Below are 24,321 nucleotides of genomic sequence, written 5' to 3'. Positions count from 1 at the left end.
ACATCATATGATCGAAATAAACCAATGAATGATAGCAACAATTTAGTCCGCATTCCTTACGTCATCGACATTTAAAATGGTTCTCATTTATATTTAAATAGACTTCTGTGATAAAAAGTACTCTGTTCAAAGCGATTATAAACTCCAAAAAGTCCCAATTAAAGCAAAAAATGCTCGCTTGAACATAATTTTTATACAACTTTTGACAATTACCAAGACAGTATGCTTAACGATCGTCTGTCTTTATCTACCGAGCTATAACAAAGCTGGCTCCTTTATAGTCTCGATACGTACACTTCGGAAGATAATAAAACAGACGAAAAAAAAAGTAACTAATTGTTTTTTTATAGTGGCAACTTTCTTACGCCTAGATACTCTTTTATGTTAATTGGGGAGAATCCAGCGAAATTATTTTTTGCATCTAGCCACTTGTTTCCGAAGCTGACACTTATGTCAGAATTTAATTCGACTTCAAAATATATTTATTTCTCTCTCATATTTTAATAAGATTTTAAGATTAAAAGTGCCAACCTCAAAACAATTAAATATTTAAGTAAATCGTAATTAAAGGAAAAATTGCTTGATAGAACAAAATTTTTGTCACTTTTAATGAGTAGATAAAAGTATCGAGGGGTTCTAGACCCGTCTATACAAACCGATGTACTTACATCAAAATTTGATGGTGGGGGAATCGCTAGCGTATCTTCGTAATCGCTAGAAGAATTGATCTTCGACAATACTGTAAAGGTGAAGGTTTGAAGTGCTTATTTTCTCATTATAATCGAGACGTTAGGGTTAGACCTGAAGGGTTAGACTGATCACCTTACCTCCAAGACCTTGATGATTGTAATACGCTGCATTTGATTCAATGGTGCTGAACGTGGAATGGTGATGATGAGTAACGAAAGTAAAAGAGAAGCTAACGGCTAAAACGCTTTATTTAGTTGCGTTACTTTTCAGGGTAATAAGATTAAGAGCTTGACTTTTTAACAGTCAAAGTTTTTTTTGTAATAAGGTGTAAGACATAGAACTCCCTTGCTTATAAAAAAATATTTATCTTAATTACAGCACTGTCTTCGATGGTATTTCAAATTGGACTGGAAATATTTATCTCTGGTTTCAAACGAATTCCGAGATGATTAACCTCTATTTTTTTGCTCCGGTACAATAATAAATTATTGCCTAGGACGGGGTTTAGCCTAATGGCGGCGCAAGTCGGTCTACCGAACAAGCGCTGAGTACCAGTGGTAATCGTCAAGCCAAACCTAGACCAAATTAGTAAACTGCTCTCGCTGGCACGGTGCCGACTGCCAATTTAGAACAAATTGATTTCTTACACGTTCAAATGATACGCCTAAATTACATACCGAATAGTCATAATAGAGTGCACATATCGTGAACTTCCAAGTCAAATTCAGCATGGATATAATACACATGGTACTATTCATAGTCTATGTAATATAAAATGGAAATCTGCCCGTCTAAATTTATATACTTGTAATAAAAAATATTCATTATTATTTATTACAAATAATTTTTATTAAATACGTTAAAAATGTATTTTTATTCGTATTGTTACTGTGCTTAGGGCATTTTTCAAAATTATGCAAAATTATTATCTCGGCACGGGACACCAAAATAAATGATTGAATAATAATAAAAATACAAAAGTCGTAAAATAACAAATAATAAAAGCAAAATTTCAAAATATAACACATAAAAAGCAAGCTCAGTGCTACGAAAAATTGGGTTTAAAAATATTTTTTTACACGCGGTAAAAATTAGAGCATTTAATTGCAAGGGAAAGTATCTCGAAAATGTATAAAAAAAAAATTAACTATTTTGAATTACGTTACAAATTTTTCTGAATCAACTAATTATTAAGTGTTGTAATATGACGCCACTGGTGAAGTAATTTCAAAATTACAAAACTTTTAAAAATCATAGCGATGATAATAGATAGATAAATGACTTTTTTTTTTCATTACAATTATAGAATATTTAAAAATAGGTGTTAATAGAGCGAAAACCATTTTTTCATTAATTCACAATTTATAACTTTTTTTATTTAATTTTCTCACTAATTTTCTCACTTAAGTGTCAGTCGTACACAAAAGAGTTTTAAAACAATAGATAGGTTTAAATCATTATTACATCCTTGTCATAATGACCAAATTATGTTGCATAAAAAAGGAAATCAAAGAATCCCATTTTGAAAAAAATTAATTGCTTGTTAATAGATTTTTTTAGTGCAACTGGTGGATAGCTTTTATTAATTATAGCTTAATTATTTCATTTGCTACAAGTAAAGGAAGGAAGAAACAGGGATTGTAGGTACTATTTTATGTCCTGCTATAAATATATATTATTTTTATTATTATTTTATTGAGTAAACAAACGGCATGTACAATATATGAAGACCTGTAATAAAATAGGGCTTAAATACCAAAAAATAAAAAATGACGTTGAGTATGAGGAAATGTTCTATATGCCTACGCCAATAACACAAATTAGAATTTATGTACCAGAAAAAAATATTTTATATCAATCTGAAGTCATGTATATGGGATGGAGCCTAAGTACAATACCCATTAACGCATATAAGGGCCTACGTGATTAATCGCAGCGCTAAGCATTTCATACAAAATGGCTGGACGCGAGACTTGTGATCCGGACACGCCTTTTACAACAAAGCGGAAAAGAAGTGGTTTTAATAAGTTAAGTGAAAATAATAAGTTAAAAGCCCAAGGGAGACAATATTGTTCTACTAAAAATGTGATTGTACCAGCAATAAGTCCTCCGAATACTTCGGTAAGCCGATTTGTTTTTAAAAATCTGTTTTGACAAATTTTTGATAAGTTTTAACTAGCGTTCAGAATCTAGGGGTGTGCAAACGATGTCTTAGGTGCACAGGGGTCAAAGCACGTAGCCTGTGAGGAGAAATCGAGTGAACACGATCACCAAATAGTGAGTGATATTTTCTGCCATTTTTTAAATGGAGAACCGGCTGTCAAAAATTTTATGTTTTTATGGAGAATTCCAAATAATTGTCGGCGAATTTCGTTTTCGAATTGCACGGCGTCTGATATTTCAATTATTTTAGTATGGAAAAATATCGGCTTAAAATACAATCTTTGAGTGAATTACTAAAATTTTAAGAATAGCGGAGTATTTTATGTTCATTTGCATGATACTTAGACTTATTTATCTGAGATTTTAAAAGGATTTTTCTATATTTATAGCTGTAATAAGTGCTAAATTGACCCCGTTATACCAAATTTTACAAATTTTATTCAAACGTTTTAACTAAAATTCATGTATGATTTAGTATGTATTTCATATATAATTTAGAAGATTAAATAGCTTTATAGCTTAATTTACAAGAAACATTGGGCATTTTCCGAATTACTCCTGCGAAATTATCAGATAGGTGGGTGAATATTTATTTTTTGGCAAGAAAGCGATAAAAATATGGCTTTTCGAAATGTCAAAAGTGAAATACATATTCACCCAGGTAAATAATTTGTAGTATTGCTTGTATGTTAACCTTAGAAAGTGGCATTTAGGGTTATTTTTGACAGTCCTCCGTAAAGTTGACTTTTTTTTTCAGTTCACTTGCAAGTGCCAGAATGACTCTAAAAGTCTTCTTTATGATCAAAAACTGCAGTTGCATAAATAATTTTACGAAGCAGGTGACTGGTTGAAGCAAAGTGCATATTTAATGGGATTATTCCATATTTCAAACATTAAAAGACGGAGAAATGGGAAATACAAAAACCCATCAGAAAGCAAAAGGCAGTGTACTGTTTATTACACTGTCCCTAATGACAATGGTCAAGTAGTCAATGTCTGTCGTGCCACTTTTATTGATATATTCGGAGTAAGTATTAAGGTATTCGAGTCCTACTAATAGAGAAAAAAACGCGGAGAGACTATCCTCACCGAAAAAGGGGTAATAAGAAAAAATATCGAAAATTGGATCTTGAAGACGAAAACCAAGTCATCGGGCATGTTAAATTGTTTCCACGACAAGAAAGCCACTATTCACGAGCTAAGACAAGTAATAAATTAATTAAATTTAAAAATAAATAAATTAATTGGCGATATAAAAACCTATAAACTACGCCAATTAGATTACCAAAGCCGGATCACGGACGAAAAAAAAAAGATTTACTCAACATGATCGAGTATATGCCTTCTGAAGAACACAAAAATTTCTACAAAAATCTTTTCCAGTAGAGAGTTATGATAGATATCTTTTTCCATTGATTAATAATTATTATTTTTAATTTACATACCTACATTATAAATGATGTATTTTTTTGTTCAAAATTATTAGTTTTACGCATCCTTGAATTAAAAATCAGACATTTTAATGGATGTTGGTGATAGGCCCTATTTTATGTTTTTACGCTAAGCACTTAGGCCTGACTAATGAAATAGCAGTTGGTCTTAAGGCCTTCTCAATTACTTTGTTATTTTATACCCTTTTAAAATAATATTTTACTATATAATTTTCACTAAACTTATTTCTTACACATTTGTACACATTTTAAAGAATTAAAAAATATATGCTGGATACCAAAAAAACTGAGTATATCTTTAAACCCTTGTAACTTTTTTTCACTTTTCTGGTGCTTAGGCCCAATTTTATTACAGGTCTTCATATATTGACTATTTATTTGTATATTAGTGTAGGACACCCACGCACACACCAAAAAATTTTTTTTACACTTAAGACAAGAAATGAAACAGAATAAAATGTTTATAGATATAAAAAAAATTAAAATCAAGGAAGGGTAAGTCAAAAAACGTGTAATACGCGAGTTTAAGGAACATTCCTGTCTGCAACACATGTGTGTGAATTAAACGCATGTGTGTGAATTAAACGCACGAAGAATTAAATGCATGGAATGAGAAAGTTGATGGTTTTAAAAAAAAATGTATTTGTTTATAGACTATCAAACTAGGCAAAAAAAAAATTTTAAATAATTTTATGTGTCATCATCGGTGTGAATTTTTATTATTTTGTAATTTTGACATTACTCAGCCCGCGACGTCATAAGTTGTCGTACGTGAGTTCTCCTGACATTTGAAAGTAGAGCCGCGTAGCGTCAAAATATATTAAACGTTGAAAAATGGCTACCAGAAACCGTTAATCTATCACAAATTATAACAACGCTGTAATTGATTGGATATTTCTAAAGAACTTGTGAACAAGTCATTTTTATCAAAACCATTTTTGTGCATTTTTTCATATATCTCGAGAAACTTCTAAAAACAGTTAATTGCTCAAATTGTTCAAATTGTTCACCACGTGTAAAAAAACATGTTTGTATCTAATTTCCCGTAGCACTGAACTTTCTTATCAGAGGCAAACACAAATACTACCTCCTTCTCGTATATAAAAAGTATGAGAAGTATAAAAATTTAAAAATTGTTTTCAGGCGTTGCCAAGAAGGCGAAATGGTTCCGTCAGATGAATCTCACCCACACGAAAAAGGTTTCAACTCTTTCACTTTACAAAAGTCTGCGAATGGAAGAGTTGAGGGAATGAGGATGTTTAAACATAGGCGGAATGTTAAATGTTATAAAGTGTTTGAAGTGGACACTTAAACCAGCCAATGAAAGATCATAAGTCCTGTAAATGCCTAGACTTCCATATTGCCATCTCAAAAATGTTTTCCCTCTGTTGCAACAAATTTAGACAAATAGTACTGTTTTTATCAGTCTCTTTTGAAGTAACTATAAGTGGACCATTTCTTTCTGGTGCTCACTATTTACTATGTTATTTATTTTTTCCTTTATTATTTTCTAAACTTCACTGAAACTAAAAACACATGCAAACATAATATTTAGCCATCAGATGAACATATTGTCATCGCTCCTATGTTACAATATTGTATTTTGGTCAGACCTTGATTTCATTTGGCAGCCGACTTTAAATACGACTCCGTAATTCGTCTTGGGTCGTGACCTGAGTGCATTCTAATATTCCTCACAACAATGTGCTTACGAAACACGCAATAAAGATCGCAGCGGTTACTAAATGTCAAATAGTACTCATAATTAATATTTTCAGATTTTTTTTCTACCTCTGTCGTGACAATTAAATGCCATTTATCTTTCGGCTGTACATAATTATATACTAAAGGCTTATAGGCTATAGGCTATATATATATTTCTTAAAAGCCATGTAAAGTGTGAGTGACAAATCGTTTTCAACAGATCTATAACGCCGTTTTATATAATTGCACCAACCAACAAGGAAAATTCGGGACAAAAATTAGCTTCAAAATATTTAATCTTTTTAGAATAGGGAAATATAAACAGACTACGAATACTGATAAAAATATATGAAAGGGATTTAGAAGAATTAATTGGATTTTAAAAATCAATATAGATATTGTGGAGAAATGTTTAATTTTTAAAAATATATCTTTAAAAAATGCGACATGTTTGGCGTTGACAATTGTGATGTCAAGATTTGTGACGATGTTCTATAATTTTTACGGTTACATAATAAGTTCGAAATTAACATTAATCGTGACGTATTAGGGGCGTGGCCAATATAATGACCGATTTCGCCGTTATTTAAAATCATAAAATTAAAAATATATTTTATAACACTAATAAATAGAAATTTTTTTTTTACTTGACAGTATTTCATAGACACTATTTACTCAAAAATTGTAATAAAAAAAACATGATATTTCCCTATTGTTGTACATCTAATTTTTGCTCACTTAAGATTTTTGATAATTTATCCTGATAATTACTATTTATAATTGTTGTCATCATCATTCCCCTTTTCCCGCCTAGTGGTGCATAGGGCACTGTATTGATAAAATAAATGCAGCTCAGTTCGATCATCAGTTACATGACGGTAAAGTGATCAGTTTTATGATTTAGGTGCCAGTACAGGAACAATGAAATATTGCAATTCAAACAACCTTTAAAATCAATATTTCACGTCTACCCTGTCAGGAATCGAACCCAGAAATTGAATAATGGAATGCAAACACGTCAACCTATACACAATGAGACTTATCTTCACTCGATTTGCTTAGTGAGAATTTTCACTTCAGAGCAACCATCGAGCCGAAGGCACGCGTCCAGGGTTCTGGTTCTATTACACACAGAACTCTATTCTTCACCCGCATAAGGACTAAAAACTTTTAGTACTTTTCAATAAATTCAAAAGTTATCTTTAGATTTTTCCTAGCATACGGTTTTTAGTTGAGAATATTAATTCGACAGCTGGTTTGTGAACCGAGTGTGAAAAGTAACATCTCTAAAGTAAGATTTAGAGAAAAAAAGTAGAAATACCTGTTTCGTAATTGCATGTAAATATCATAATCAGATTAGTAAATTGCCTATGAAAAAAGGAAGTTTTATTTATTCATTCGTACAGTGTTTTAAAATGATCATAAAAGGTAAAAAATATTTACTTAAGAGATAACTAGATAAGATGTACTTATAATAATATAATGTATAAACCATATATGTGTGTATGTATTATATTTTCTTTACTAAGTTTGTACAATTTGTGGACACTTGTGATTGGAACTGAGTTTATATAATATATCTACTAAAAGTCTGCTTTTTATTAAATCTTCTAAGAGCAACGTTTGTTTTTATGCCCCAATGTCCAGAATGTGTAGATTAGTCAATTCGTCACATAACTTGGAACTCCTTAGGATAGATCTTCCGGTTTTTCGTAGATCTCTTTGCCACTAAAACAGTGGGGGGTAAAAATGAATTGGCATGGTTTAGCTCGAAGTCTTATTTTATGTTTGTGAATATATTGTTTACCATTATTTTATTGCCCTTGCTTTTTCTTTGCTACACAGTTTTAAGTTATTTTTGTTCAGTTTCATGTACGAGTACATATATTTTTTCATGGAACTGTTGTAATTGGCTTAGGCCGTATATATAATAAATAAATATAATATGTCATTTACTTTAAATATGTACTGTTAGTTTCCCAAACAAAATTTAAAGAAAAAAAATGGTTCTCTCAAATGATTGACATCGCTGGCATCCATATTATATTATCTATATTTATGTAACTGTAGCTAGCATCAAACATGTACACATTTCATTGTATTTAGTGAAGTAGTCAGCGCGTTTGCCTGCCGTGCAAGAGGTCTCGGGTTCGATTCCCGACGTGGTTAATGTGAATCATTTAATTAAAACAGTGTTTTAACACTAGAATATTTCATAATCCATGGGCTGGCACCTGAAGCGTGAGACTGATCAACCTTCTTTCATGTAACGAAAATGATCAAGATACGCTGCGATTGATGTACCAATGCCGTGCCCTATGCACCATTAGTTGTGGAAAAAATCCCTTTTTAAAAAGTATTTTTGTAATCATTATAAAAAAATCTAAATTTTTACTTTACATTATAATTTATTGTTTGGTAAATAAAATAGAAAACTATATAGATTAATTAATTAATTTTAATTTGGTACAATCAAAGGGATCAATAAGGGTAAAGTTCAAATTATATTCACGAGCAAAACGTACTAGTGGAGAGTTCTGGGCATAGTTTGTACGAAATGCTGGCACATGAAATAGAGAGCTCGACGTGTGACGGGTGCGGTAGCCAGGGACATTTGATGACATAAGAGCCGAACAATCAAGGCGTCCACTAAGTATGTCATGAAGGACCCCCATGTCTTATACTAGACGGCGATCTTCTAAACTAAGCAAACCTTTGGAATCTAGGTAAATTATTAAAAGACAGAAATTCGCAATGCTACCAACTGAACCACTTAACACGTGAATAACTTAGCTCAGCAAAGATCGTCACGTTGTATTAGATAAAGAATTTTAGATACCGAAACTATTTTTAAGCAACTTTAATATATTGAAAATGAAACTAACAATGACCTGCAAAATAAGTGTGGACCAAACTGGTTTTCCATTCTTTAGGCAGCTATTACTCAGTTCGGAGAATTCTTCATCTAGCACGATACTCCAAGTATTTACAATGTCCACGTGTCTTATTTATATTAACTATAAGAAACATAACACACAGTAACAGGATTTGTAACAGGGATTGATTCCAGGTAAAAACGCAATTATTTTACATGATTTTTCTTAATCCACAATCCACAAGCCATCAACCTCTGTAAATTTGACATACTTGACATGCTATCTTCAAATTATTTTTTTTAAATAAAAATAAATATTTACATTCTTACGATTAACCCAAACGTTTTAATTTTGGGGCCATTTTCAACGAGTTGAAATAACTCACTATTAGAAAATGGTAATCAAGTCGGTGCAGAGTAGGGTTCGGACCTCGGGCCTTTACAACACAACACAAGCCACAGGACCACAACCCGATATCATATTTATAAAATGTACAAAACAAAAATTTGTGGCGAACGTTTTATTTAACATTTTATAAACCATGCGTAGTAGATTGACATATTTATATCGTGATTGCGCCGGGAATATCTATCAAATGTTTTTTCTTTTTTAAAAGTAGGTTTGATTTCTAATGAGGAACTTCAGCCCTACGGGAAATTGGATACAAACATTTCTTGCGCGCGGTAAAAATTAGAGCAATTGTACGGCAAAGTTTCTTGAAAATGTACGAAATAAAAAAAAAATATTTTCATAAAAACGTACTATTTTAAACGACGTCACTGGTTCATATGAACCAACTAATGATAAGAGAGCTGTTAAGATATCCGGTTTGCTTACTTTTTTTTGCTAACGTAAACGAACCAATCGGAAGAACTGACAAAGAAGAACCTCTGACGTCACACGCGGAGTTAATTTAGAAATTTGAAATCTAATAAATCAAAACGCTTATATATTTTTTTTTGCACCACAACAGGCCAGGAGGCCCAATAATAGTGGTGAATTACATCACAGAACACCCAGGCTTGAGAAAAATCACATTAATTTTTTTTGTGTTCTCACCGGGAATCGAACCCGGAACCTTCCGTGTGTGAGTCAAGCGTCTTGACCACTACACCACGGAGGCCGCCTCCTAATACGATACATAAAAATAGCTTACTTAATTAAAAATCTGTGTTAATAAACTATAATTTTTTTTTTTGTTTTTAAACACTGGACTTCCTTATTAAATTGACAAATGTTTTTCTGGTTCGTTTGTTTGTTTATGAAGAAGAGGGAGAAATCGCTTATTGTCGAATAATCATACCCGCTTCTTAGTGGTCTGTTATTATATTTAACTTATTACTTAAGATCACGTCCCCAGTACTAAGCAACTAATATCTAAGTTCACAGCGGTGACAACTCGCGAAGACTTCGTCCGGCTTTTTTGAGCCTTCGTTCTGGAAACGAGTTTTTGAAACAACTAAACCCGTTACATGGAAGCTACACACATACATCCGCTGCTAAAGGCAATCCGAGTCTTTAGATATTACTCTGCTATCAATATCTGCCAATGCTGTCTCAACCATACCAAAGCAGGGATGAGCGGGAGTAAAAGAGAGGACAGCACCTTGATTTGATTAAGCTGTATTGAAAACTGATTCGAAAAATACTGAAAACTGAATACTTTCAAGTATAAGAAGAACCAACCATTTTTTATGTCCAGATCTTTGTAGTCAAGCATACCATCTTGTAAGGACGCTATCAATATCTATCAAAAGCAGGGCTGTTAATGTTTTCATACCTATAATTGTAAGTTCTATAAATAATAAATAACATTAAAAATAACTGTAAGCATTTTAATAACTGATGACTGATGAGATGTCAAACGTTAGAGAAGAAGTAATCGTTTATTTTTGTTTTGTAACGTGGATTTTTTGGAAAAATAGCTTATTTGGGATTTCCAAAATTAATTGAATATTAACGTACCCACCACTTTTAATTGTGAGGTGTTTTCTGTTACTCTCCATTATTACCCTCTAATTAGGTTTTTTTGCTCCTAGCATTTTTAGAAATCTAAAAATACCGTATTTTTTTATTTATTTATTTTTCAAAAATATTTACAAAATATTCTTAAATTAAAGTCCTGCTGTGTTGCATACATACAACTTGTCAGCAGGTTCTTATAAATTACATTGAATATTTACACTTAACCTACATGAATAATAATTTTACTTGAAAAACAATTACAGATTACATTTTGAAAAATTAAAAACTATCACTAATACAAAAAACTTTTTTCTAATAACCATAATTTGAGCAAACGTCGAACTCCTGTATTTAACTCAGTATTTTTAATATTGTTTGGTAACATATGAAATATTTTAGGTATACTGTATTGCAGTGTCCTTTTGCCATATTTATTGCAGTATCTAGGAACAGCTAGCCCTTCCATACTAGTAAACCTGGTGTTGTAATCATGTACCAACTTGAGTTTATACTCGGAGTGCGACGCATGCTGACAAATTAATTTGTACCAAAGTAGAGCCCTAACAGATAATTTATTTACAGATTTATACATTAATGATATTGAAATATTGTGTCTCTGGCGGTTTACATCTTTAAGTAGTAGCAATTTAATCATAGAATTTTGCAAGGTTTGAATAAAAGTAATATTAGTTTCACTTGATAACCCCCAGGAAGTTATGATGTATCGTATAATTGATTCAGAGAGAGATAAATAAATAATTCGTAAAGTATTAACAGGGACATAATATTTATTAATCAGTAAATCGAACAAAATAATTGATCACTTCTTCACTGACGTTTGACATCTCATAAGTCAACAGTTGTAAAAATGCCTACAGTTATTTAAATATCGAAACTTCTGATAGTTCATTTTATTTTTAGTTTGATAGTTTTCATTTAAGTCTGATAGTTTATTTTATTGTAAGTTAGTTTAAAAATGTCCCAACGTGTAAGAACGCTTAACAACCACTGGCGGATATTATACGTGACACGTGTATGACAAAGACGAAGCTCTACAAAGCCAAATATAGCCGAGGATCTCTTTCTAAATGCCGACGTACGATATATATTGCCGGGTTCAGTACATATATTCTCTTTTCAAAAAAAGTTCTTCATGCGAGTTAAAGTATTGTTGGTAACAACATTTGGAAGTCTATGGATAACGTTCATTGGATATAGGTTTATGGCGTTTATTTCTATTTTCTACTTAGGTTCATGGAAAAACGGTTAGTTCTAAATGCATCGTGAAACTTGCATGCGCTATTCTCGCTAACGCGTTTAGTCTGTGTGGTCCGGGTCGACAGAAAATTTCCCAACAGTATGTTGTATTTCGTGCTGTATTCATTATTCAACCGGTAAATACACAAGTTTGACTAAAAGCTATTTTATACGGATCGAAAAACCGGTCTGATCAGAAACTAATCAGATTTTGTCTGTTAAAACATTGTGTCGTGTATACACAAAATGGTATGTGGACGCAAATATTTATAACGCATTCTAATTTTGAAATAATGTTCACCCTGATTCAGCGCGCGCATAGAAGTACTATGTAGAATTAGGAAAATATTTTTTTAAGACGATGGAACCGAACAAGAATGCATTTATTTTCCGGTTCGAGAAATTATTAACATATTCGTTAAGAATCTGCAAGTGCATCAAATATTGTGCGTTCAAAGCGTCTGTGCGTTATTGCAACATTTTAAACATTGAAGTACAAGAACGAACGCATCAGCCTCCAATAACGAACTTCTTGAGATTGCGGAGGTAAACCTGGCTTGGACACATTCTGCGGTTGCCTCAGAGAGCCGTAACCCAAATTGCCTCTTCTTTACGCCTGCGGCCTCACGTGGTCCCAGAAGGACGTCGATTACGATTTTTCTGCTATATTAGGCAGATTTTAGAGATACGGGCACAGCGTTGCCAACTCTACCGAATTTGGGAGCGATCTACCGAATTCAATGCTAGTTCTACCGATTTTTTAGCAACTTGATCAATGAGGAAGTTCAGTGGTTTTTTAAAATTTGTTATTAAACAAAGTCAAACTGTTTTTTTTTTTTTAATATGTAGCGTATTATCAGTGATATTTTGTAAAGTTTTGTATTTCTGAAATTAATCCACGTGTGACATCTCAAATTCTCTTTCGCTTCTTCTCGGTTATTTGAATAGTCCGTTGATGATAAGTTAACGAGAAATCTTCCATAACTTTTTTGAGAAAAAAACATACCTGATCCACGTAGTGCTGAAGTTCCTCATTGGCAATTTTTATAACAAATCATCCCTTTCGCCACCGCTCGCCGTATTTTTAAAACTGTTTGTTACGTGTGAAACTGTATAGTAACTACCTCCCACCCCTACAAAATCAAGTCCGGCAATATGAAACTGTTTCCAAAAAAACGGTTTTAAAGCAGTGTGGCAAAATCAATTAATCAACATTTTCTTAAATAACAGTTTTTGGCTGGCCACAAGTAACAGTTTAATTATTTTGTATGAAACGGTTCTAGTTAATAACGAATCTACCGATTTATTTTTCAGAAGAAGCTGGTCGGCGGTAGGGTCTCCCAGAGGCGTTTAGTGAGGTTAAGTTCAGTTAAGAGCGGATGTGAAAAATAATGAAGAGAATTAATCGCTCTAATTTGTTTGCCTCCTCTTTAAAAGTAATGCTGCTCGATTATGGAATAATCTACCCGCTAATGGCGGAGACGCCGCTTCTTTATTTACATTCAAAACACGAATAAAATGTCACTTCCTGAATATTTGAGTTTTTCCTTTCTCTTCCCCTTTCCTTCTTTCTTTACCTCCTACTCTCTTCATAGAATAGTGTAGATATATAGTTAATTTTTATTTCTTAAAAAATATAAATGTTTGACAATTTTTTTTGTGTAGGTAGGAAAAAATTGTCTTAAGGCAATATACATATGTAAGGCCTTTATACATGTGTATGAAAACTGTATATGTATATAAAGGGTTTAAATAAATAAAATATTTGTTGCGCACGCTCACAAACTCATTTTAAATCAGTAAACATACGTACAACCAGGTTTCTTGCTCAAAATTATGAACAGGATTTAAGAACAATTTCCTGATCCGTGTAATATGGCCATAAGCATCTAACTGAAATATCAAATAAATCCAACAAAAGCCGTTCCAAAATAAGAGAGATGCTCCAAACATTTTACAGAAATTAATTTTCAACAGAATAGAAACACGATATAAAAAAAATTTTCGCAAACCAGCACACATAATCATTTAGAAAAAATGCATCGTCACGATTGCGATTTCGAGAAAACGTTCAGAGTTCAATAAGCCTTCAAAATTTGAGAGACGGTAGAGGAATTTGAAATTATTGTCATTAATTTTGTAGAGCAGTACGGAATGAATGCAGTTTACCTTTAACAAAATGACATCAAATTCCTGTTGAAGTAGAACTAAATAACAAAATTTAGAAATGAACAAATCCGGCTTTGGTTTGTTTTACAAAAGTGACCTCCCGAGTCTGCTCAAAAATTGATCATAAATATAACTTTTAAAAACCCTCCAATAAGTGGTACTCCAGAAATAAGTTGTTTGAGGAATTCAGGATCTTAGATATAAGGAAGTTGTATATTAATAAAACCATGATGTTTGTAAAAGTTCACTATTCTGCTAAATCAGGAATTAAATTATAGGGTGAGTCATGGAGTCTACCAAAAACCCTTAATTCGGGCAAAGAAATTTTAGGTTTTTGGGTTCAGAAATATTCAACATATTGCTTGATCTTTGTACAATCATGACCCGGATCCAATTTAATACATTTACAAAAAAATTGGTTACTGGACTTGTTAGAACATTTGTTAAAATATATTTGATAAAAAAGAAAACGGATATTAAATATTGTAAAATTAATTCACTAGTAGATACTCATGATCTGTTTGTTTAGCTCCATACAAAATAAAAGTTTGCCTTAAAATTGGTTTTACCTAGTTAGGCGGACTTTACATAATCCAGAGATATGTACTCGTATTACGAGAAAAAATAGTAAATAAAGATATTGTAATTTTGTTAATAAAATATTATTATTAACACTACAAAAGAGATGAAAAACACCTTTGAGAAGGGAATATAGAAGTCTAGGCATCTACAGGGCTTATGACCTGTCATCGCCTGGTTTAAGTGGCCTCTTTACTCACTGTGTAACATTCACGGTTCTGCCTATATTTGATTTTTTATTTATTTATTTACATACATTAGTTTATTGTACATTATTTGAGACATAAGTCCCAACTCCATGGGACTACAAGTCCTGTGTTGAGATGGGACTAGCAATTAGTTGACACATACACATATGTGTATATCACCACAAATATAAAATCAGAAACAAAAAAATAATTTAAAAAAAATAAATATATACATATATATATATATATATGGTAAACAGTAAACTTAAACATTCGGAAAATCTATATTCCTTCAATTCTTTCATCTGTTGATGTTTGTGAAGTTAAAGAGCTGAAACCATTATTGTTGCGGTTGAGATTCATCTGATTGAATTATTTCACCTACATACTAGGCAACACCTGAAAATATTTTTTAATTTGTATGCTTCTTCTTGTATCAAATATAGGCAGAATGGTGAATATTAGACAGTGTGTAATGTGGCCACTTAAACCAGCCGATGACAGGTCATAAGCCTTGAAGATGCCTATGCTTCTATATTCCTTTCTCAAAGGTGTTCTTGATCTCTGTTGGAATGTGTTAATATTGATAACTCCCTAGGGGGTTGAATCCGGTTCATATCTCCAAAAATTGGTCAATCTAAAAACATTGTTGAGAAGTGACTACCTATATTTTTTTTATTTTTTTTATTTGGGAAACCAACATTTCTACATACATATTTATAGTAAACAAACAGATATAGTGTATAAACTCAGAACTAATAACAGATTTCCACAAAGTATACAAAGTCAGTAAAGAAAATATATTACATATTAAATAAATACGTATAAGTTTAAACATATAAAAATGTTATTTTCATGTACTCATAAATATTTTTCAATGATCATTTTTTTTTTTTTTTTAAGAACAGTAAGTTATTGAAAATTGGGTAGGATAAGAACAAGGATGCTTGAAGAGAGGATAAGGAGGGGAAGAGAGATGTACATATTTATTATTATAATGTCTACGAAGTTACATAATTCATTTTCAGTGTAAATTTCAAATCTGACAAGAGTGATGTTTGTGTAATCTATGTCTTTAAATTTTGTATTGTACACTGAAAAAGTTAAAAGTAAAATTCGAAAGGGGTAAATACGTATTCTTCATACAAAAAATACGTGAATTGCTCAATTTTTAGATACTCACAAGAATAATTTCGGGTTGTTTTTTCCGCAATTAAAATCAAAAGCACACAGCAAACTATTATTTTGGATTAAGATAACATTAGGATAATGCTTATTTTAAATTACTTCGTTATTTATTTTTATTTATTTATTTATACTTTAACATTGTTTGTATTCTTTTTTTTATACAGAATAATGTTCCCTCACTGGGGTGTCCCGTGCCGAGGGAAACATTTTACAAAAATGTGAAACATGCCTAAGATAATAATATTTAACAAAGTTATGAAATATATTTAACAAAGTTTAAAAATTAACAAAATAATTACAATTAAAAAAAAACGTAATTAAACCAATTAACCTAATTATAATTAACATAATAAACAAAATAAAAAAACAAAAATATTCATAAAAAAACATAAACAATTTATATAGACTAATTAATAAAATTCATAAACAGTTCATACATTTTACATATTTGACTTGATCCACTCATCGATGCGTGCGCAACCCACCTCCACTATCCATTTCTTAATAGCAATTTTATATTTTGAGAACTTACTTATTGTCCTTATGGATAATGGAAGTAGATTGTTCACTTTAACCGAGTAGTAGGTCAATCCTCTTTGACCGAAGGTTGTATTTATTTTTTTGCAGCATCAGGGTGGAGTATCTAGTGACTATTGTATTTATAATGGAAGGTAGAGAATAATGTTTACGTGCGTATAGTAACAAAGCTTTTGCATAAAGTTGTTTTATAGAATTTACATTGAGATTTTTAAATATACCGAGGAAGCTAGTTCTGATTGGGACTCTTATTTTTATATTTTTTATTAAATATCAATAATAATTTGTTATTCGTGCATATGTTAGATTCATGTAATTATATTAGGACCCCATTTTTTACAGATATATTCTTCATAAAAAGGAGTAGGTGTGTGAAGCGATTGACTTAAAAGTTCCGCTTAGTACTGGGTACTCACTTAATCGATTCAGATCTGTTCACGGGTTATTTATCAGTAAAAGCCGTCAGCCTTCAATGTCCTCTAAAGACCACTGATCACTTGACAAGTATTTTGCAATAATCTTAGTACACTTTTATAAAGAAACTCTACTCTGACAGGAAGACATTACCGTCACTTATTGTTCAATCATTTTATTAATTGAACATTGAATAAATTACTGACATGCCCTTATTTGTTTTAATTAATTGGAAAACCATTTTTTTTCCTAAAAGACTCAGGACATAATAATTAAGTTCCTGTCATAGAGAAGTCTATGATTGAAAAAACAGATCGTTTTTTGCTTCCATTATTTTTGACCGACGGTTTTCCAACAATATTATATTCTTTTCACTTCTACTTGCTATTATTCTGCATTATTTTAATATCATCCTCTATTTAAATAATTTTATTTTCGTTTGTAAACTTGTAAGGAGCAATAACCGAACAAACAATAGATCCGTCATTATTGGACACTAAACTAAACACTCTGTATAAAGCCTAAAATATAATAATTGGTTATTTAATTTCTCGGTGGAAGTCTATTGTAATTTTACAAAAAAAATTATTAATAATTGAATGATTCGTTTACTTGCCCGCTAGACTTGTCTGATAATTTAGCCAGATCCATTTATTTGTACCTTACTCTAAGTGATTTTAAGACATTATGTTATAAAAAATTCAAGTTTCTTAAAAAGCTGATTGTGATTTTTTCAAAGATAAGAAAATGATTTATAATGGATACCGTTATTATAAAATTATTCGAGCGATTCGAAATATCTCAAGCGTCGAAAGAAATATTTCATGCAAGATTATAAAGCGTATATCTTTTTGTATCGTCGTATTTCGGCGGTTAAAAAATATGCAATTAAGGTGTGCAAAAAACTGCCAAGTCGCACCAAAAATGTCTCATTTACCGAAATGTTCACTCTGCGCGTTCAGCGACAGACGCGAAACTATTCGGAAAATAAAATGCGACTAGCGTAGTTGAGGAGATATTCTAGACTCAGATGAGGAGTTAGTATCGATCGTTACAGACTCTGCTAGTCAGATGTTGAACCCGGAAGTTTGTAATGGAAACAGAAGTAAAAACAAAACAAGAACAGGACATTTTTCATAAAGATACAAAAAGTGCGTTTTCACGAGTTCTCTTTTTAGTTCAAGTGCATTTTTGGTAGCGAAACCATAATTTTAAACATCTACAGTTTGAAATTTGTAAACAAATGAAATTTTCGTCGTTTATAATTTAGTAGCATAAAATTGATCAATATTCTCCATATATACTTTTGTACGCAGTAACTTGGAGTTTGCATCCGTTGTGTAGATCTCACAATACATAAAAAACATCGAAAGGATTGAAAATGTTCAACGAATTTTTTTTAAATACCTAGATTATAAAAACAATAAAACGCTTTGTACTTACAGCCAATCTGCTAAACAAAATGGATTTTTACCCTTGGAAATAGACGCGCTATATCGGAATTATGCTATTTATACCATATATGTATATTATTCTATCTGCCAGTCTTATTTATACAAATTATTAAATAATAAAGAAGACTCTTTTAACCTACTCTCCTAAATTAATCTTAATATCCCCTTTCACGTGACAAGAAATAAGTATTTATTCCATCTGCCAGTCTGTAGCACTAACTATGCACAACACTCTTTTCTCTATCGTTCTTGCTCTAGCTATAATGCTTTTTTTTTTCAATTATTGATATATTTAACACGCCCCTTAATTTGTTTAAAAATAAATTAAGACTGATTCTTTTTGGCTGCGATACGATCGCACTTGCTATTTAATGATGCTCACATTTACACACACCTGAACACTTTCCCCCACATACACACAAACATACCCATACACTTATTCTCATACAAATACACCCTTTTGTTGTACCACAATTTAATATGTATTGTATGATTTTTATTTAAAAACTTCGCTGGTCTCTCTTTAAACCGTATCTTTTTTATGTTATTAAATCATTGTCGACTGTTTGTTTCTGTAAAATAAATAAATATAAACAAATTGTCTATGATAGTTCAAATATATTTAACTTAAAATAAAAACTGTTATTAACGAAGATACGTTTCATTGTAAGCTTCCAGGCACATCTACCCAGAATATTGAGACTTTTAGATTTCATATTAGGAATTATTTTGACAAAAAGTTAAAGTTTTCGCGAAACTCACCCGAGAGTTAAAAACGTTTATTCTGTACCTACTGTCATTGTTATGATTTTTTAGTTGGTTTTACTGTACCACAACTATTTTTTTAGTTGGTTTTACTGTACCACAACTATTTTCTGTTCACTCAAGTATTTATTCAATTTCATATTATCCAAATAATTTATAAATAAGTGAGAATCATTAAATAAATTGTGCGAGTGTACCTAAAACAAAAATCTTTTTTTTTATTCGAGCGATTTGTGGTTGACTTGTAATAGGCTTTTGTGGCACGTAATGCCAATGATTTAATTAGACGTCTGTTATAACTATAATCATTGTTGGTAGTACGTCTAGAACTAAAGAATGATATCGGAAACTAAGCGTAATTATTGCTCGGAGTTCCAAGGAGCATAATGGACGGTCCCTTGTAAGGTATAAATAAGGTAAGGTAAGTAATGGAGTTTTGATCATCACCTGAAGATCAGCCGACAGCATTATACACCATCCACTTATCCATTATGTTCGAGCGGAAGTGACGCGAGCAATCTAATGATATAATTACAAATAAAATCCTACGACCGACGCGTGAGAAAGGATATTGTTCTTCAAAAGTTCAGTGCGAAGATATTCACAAATGATACAGCTTGAGATAATTAGACTGACATTTCGAATTCCGACTCTTTTTGCAAAGTTTACATGCAAAAAGAACTATTTTTATACAAATGAATTAAGACTGTATTACACATATTGTATACAAGTGAATTGTAATTTTGAAGGATTTAAAAGGTTCAACGTAATTTTTTTTAGTCGTAAAAATTTAGAAATTGATTGAATACTCTTATAATTATAATAATTAAAATACGTATATTTATTTTTATTTTATTTTATTTATTTATATATCCGCCCAATGGGCATTTTTATGGACACATTTATACATGGAAAATTATTCTAAAAAAAATAGAAAGACTCAATGGTTTATAGTAGACTTTGTGGGAGTGGTAGCGAGAGAGAGGTGTTTATAATTGAATTTGATTCAGCGATCGTTTGAAAGAAGACAACTTGTTATCAAAGAAATCAAGACTGGTATATTTGTTGGCAGACCTAAGAATTCTGGGCATAAGGGAATGAAAACCATAGTTAGTTCTATGGTTATCGGTATAAAAGAATACGTTTTGTCTGAGGTTTCTAGTTGGGATATTTAATTTTACTGAGCTCAGTAGTTCAGGCGCATCAAAGAGTGAGTTGAGAATTTTAAATAGGACTATAAGGTCGGATTTATTTCGATGGTCCTGAAGAGATGATATATTCAAGGTAGTTTCTAACTCATTATACGTATATAAGTCTCTGGATAAGCCCAACCTCTAGCCTATCTTTCTCAAAAATTGATGTTGAACTGATTCAATATTCTTGATGTGAACATCATAATACGGAGACTAGATAACAGAGGAATACTCTAGGTGCGGGCGAACTAGGGAACAGAAGCTAGTTTTAAAGGTATTGACATTTTTGAAGTCAGCTGTGCTTCTGTTAATAAATCCAAGAAGTTTTAAGGATTTATTGATAACACGTTCAATATGAATGTAAAAGAAAGTTTAGTATCAAGTATAATACCTAAATCTCGTATACTAGACACAGATGATAATATTTCATCGTTTAGTGAGTAGTCGTATATGATTGGATTTTCCAGATAGTATAGTATATAGTTTTCTTCCACTTTTATTTATATTCTTTTACTGACACCAGTCTGACGATGTCGGTCACAACGAAACCCGGTCACTGGTAAAAGTTTATAAATAAAAGTAGAATAAAACTATGTACGTATTTTTATTATTATAATTAAAAATGCAGTTCCACAAAAAAATGTCTGTGGAAAAAAACAATATATCAACTATTATGATTGTCTAGAATACTCTCTCATTTTTAGTTTGGAATTCAAAAGAGTTTTAGTTGGATTAATATTCTTGCACAAAATAATATCTAACTATATCATCATCATTCCCTTTCCGCACCTAATGGTGCATAGGGCACTGCATTGGTACACCAATCGCAGCGTATCTTGATAATTTTTGTTACATGAAGGTAAGGTGATCAGTCTTACGCTTTATGTGTTAATTTAGAGACTATGAAATATTCGAGTGTAAAAAAACATTTGAAAATCATATTTTATCTCAATCATGTCGGTAATCGAACCTGAGACCTTGCATCATTGCATGGTAGGCAAATGCGCTGACCTTTACACCCCGAGGCCGACTAACTAAATAGATGCCCATAATATCCTTGCTCAGATAACCCTTAATATACCTCATCGTAACTTGCGTACTAATGCTGTTTTTGCTGTGGGAAATTTTAGAACCAAAGTCGGATTCCTTTCCCCTTCGCCAAGGATCCTCAGAACAGTTAACAAAGTTTTAATAAACAGTACTGTCGATGTGTTCCTACAGCAAAAGAAAGCATTCAAGAAGCAAGCGGTGTTATCATTCCTGACTTGGTGTGACACACTTGTGATGTCTGCTTAGATTATGCCATGAGTATACCTATCTATTAGGGCTTTCATAATGCCAGTTGATTGCTTTTAAAAAAAGTAATAATTTTAGATTATTTTCTAATATCAAATCATTAATCCGTTTATTCATATTCAAATATTGCTGTAAAAACAAATACTATTAAGTGTGTAAGTATGAAGTATATTTAGTTCGTGGCAATATTTTATAGGAAATAAAAACACCGTTCACATCAATTGCATGAGTGTTTTGGCATTTGATTCGACTATCTATAATAAATATATCAATTTTTAATCCTTCGTTCGAAAGGAAAACAAATCAAGCTTTTTATTATTGAAAATAAACTAACGTTTAAAGTTATATGACAAATAATGTAATACTAAAATTTTTATGTTTGCAGAGTTGTTATTTTTTTTTGATTTGTTAAGATTTTAACTCCTGTATCTATATTAAAGTCATGGTTAAAATTGATTAGGTGATTTGCGAATTCGGAAAAATGACTTTACAATAACAATTTCTTCGTCTCAGTTTATAATAGCATGTGTCCTATCAGCAAGTTGGTTTAATATTTTTTTACAACTACTATGGTGAAGGTGTATAGTGAGATGCGCATATTAGTTAAATTAGACGGGTACGCCTCAAAACCGGTAGATATGAAAAAGTCGGAAAATGGTTATATACAAATATTTAATAGCATTTAGTAAAATGTTTGACGACAAAGTTTATGGTAAAAATATTTCATTAACATAACGGTGCAAGATATGATATTCTTTGTAACAAAGATAGTGAAGACATTATTCAAGGCAAAGTGATTTTCATATGTTTTTCACACTTGTGTATTGAAAACCGTTTTTCATCTACGTCATTATAAATATTCTAATGGAATTAGACGTGTGGTAAAATAATTCATATCTGAATGAGCGATTTTACATAGGTACAGCTGTTATTTAAACACACATTGTTGAACTGTCAGTTAGCCGAGCGACTTAGATCAACAATTTCTAACTCCTTGAAAAATCTAAAAATGAAACAAAAGTGCAGCAAACAAAACTAAAAGTACAAAGATTTTTCCGTGTTTATATTTTTTCTGTCGTTTCGTTTTATGGCTAAAATATTTTATAATACCATACAGCAGTCAAGGAAAGCGTTTTGTATCACTGATCACAAATTGGCAATTTTATTTATGCGGGTAAAACAAAACTGTTGTGTCGTTAAAACATTCAAAATTAGCACCAACTTTCTAACGATTTAAAGAAAACTGTTAAAACTTATTTAAAAATGTGCGAATTTGATCGAACGATTAGATAGATAACGTTAAGTGTTAAATTGATTTGTCGGGTAATGATGTGAAGATATACTTTCTTTAATGGCTTCTTTGTGAGTCGACCAGTAATTTTTACATAACACAATTTCCGTGTTTGTATTTTATAATATGGCATAATTTTTATTGAATAAAAATAATGGCATAATCACTTGATAAAAATTCAATGCGAAATGCTGATATTGTATTTTTTAAATAAAAAACGCATCCATAAATTTTTGATTTTATCTCATTAAAATTAATATGCTGTTTTTAGAATGCATAACTATTTAATAGGTTAAACATCAATCCATTTGCGTCACAATGCAAATAAAAAGATTTGTTTAAATCAGTGTTAAAAATCAAAACAAATATTTTACTGTTGATAAGAAGCGATTCATTTAAGTAAATAAGATATCAAAATCAAAGTAACGTGTAAATATTTACACAATTAAATTATGACTTTTAGCCCGAGTTTAACAACATTTTCACAGCTGAAGTGTACAACAAGGCCAAACAACTGTCACGTAAACAATTTGCCTAAATACCAATGTATACAGAATCTTGTAAACGAGTACCTATGAGCAAAGTTGATAAGTTTGTATTTAAAAAAAGTATTTTGTCAATCTGATTTTTGTTTGTGGATAAAAAATTTACCAAACGTCAAACGGTACTGGGGAAAAGGCGGGAAAGCGCTTAATCAAATGGCTGCGTTCAAACTTCAAACACACACAACACAGCACCGACTGTCACATTTGAAATCGGAACGCGTTCCCGGCGGTCACGGGGCTAGATGCACTGCAGTTCTGGAGTGACTATAAAAATATATATACTGAATATATTAGCAATGCGGGTTAGTTTGTAGCCTGGCTGCGGCGTCTCGGGTCGCGAGCGGGCGCGGCTGAAGCCAAGGAACGACTAGCGACTAGTACCAATGTCGAGTCTCGATTCTCGCGGGCCGGTTTGGTCGCCATGTCTTCTATTTCCGGACACATTTTTTTTTGCCTTACTAAAATGCATTGCTCCAGAAAGGATACTGCTCAAAATCGCCAATTTCGATCCACTCGTATTTCTGACTATAGGTTCAGTAAGTTGCTGTACCTACCTACGAGAAACAGGTTTATCAACAACAATGTAGGAACGGTTA

The 24,321-nt window shown here is 31.6% G+C and overlaps 1 protein-coding gene across 1 annotated transcript in view; it reads right to left on the bottom strand.

The window, feature by feature from the left end:
• The window catches only part of LOC148272982 (uncharacterized), a 66,126-nt gene extending 42,067 nt beyond the window's left edge, over window positions 1–24,059 (bottom strand). The window contains exon 1 of the mRNA XM_088239307.1: window positions 23,832–24,059. The gene's annotated coding sequence lies outside the window, so the exon portion shown is untranslated. The remainder of the gene's footprint in view (window positions 1–23,831) is intronic.
• Window positions 24,060–24,321: the final 262 nt, after the last annotated feature.

The sequence above is a fragment of the Micrasema longulum genome, unplaced genomic scaffold, assembly GCF_059751315.1.
Source record: "Micrasema longulum isolate JH-2025_06_02 unplaced genomic scaffold, ASM5975131v1 h1tg002121l, whole genome shotgun sequence".
Lineage (NCBI taxonomy): Eukaryota > Metazoa > Arthropoda > Insecta > Trichoptera > Brachycentridae > Micrasema > Micrasema longulum.
Note: the sequence above shows the minus strand (reverse complement) of the source record. Positions and strands in the feature narration are given on the sequence as shown.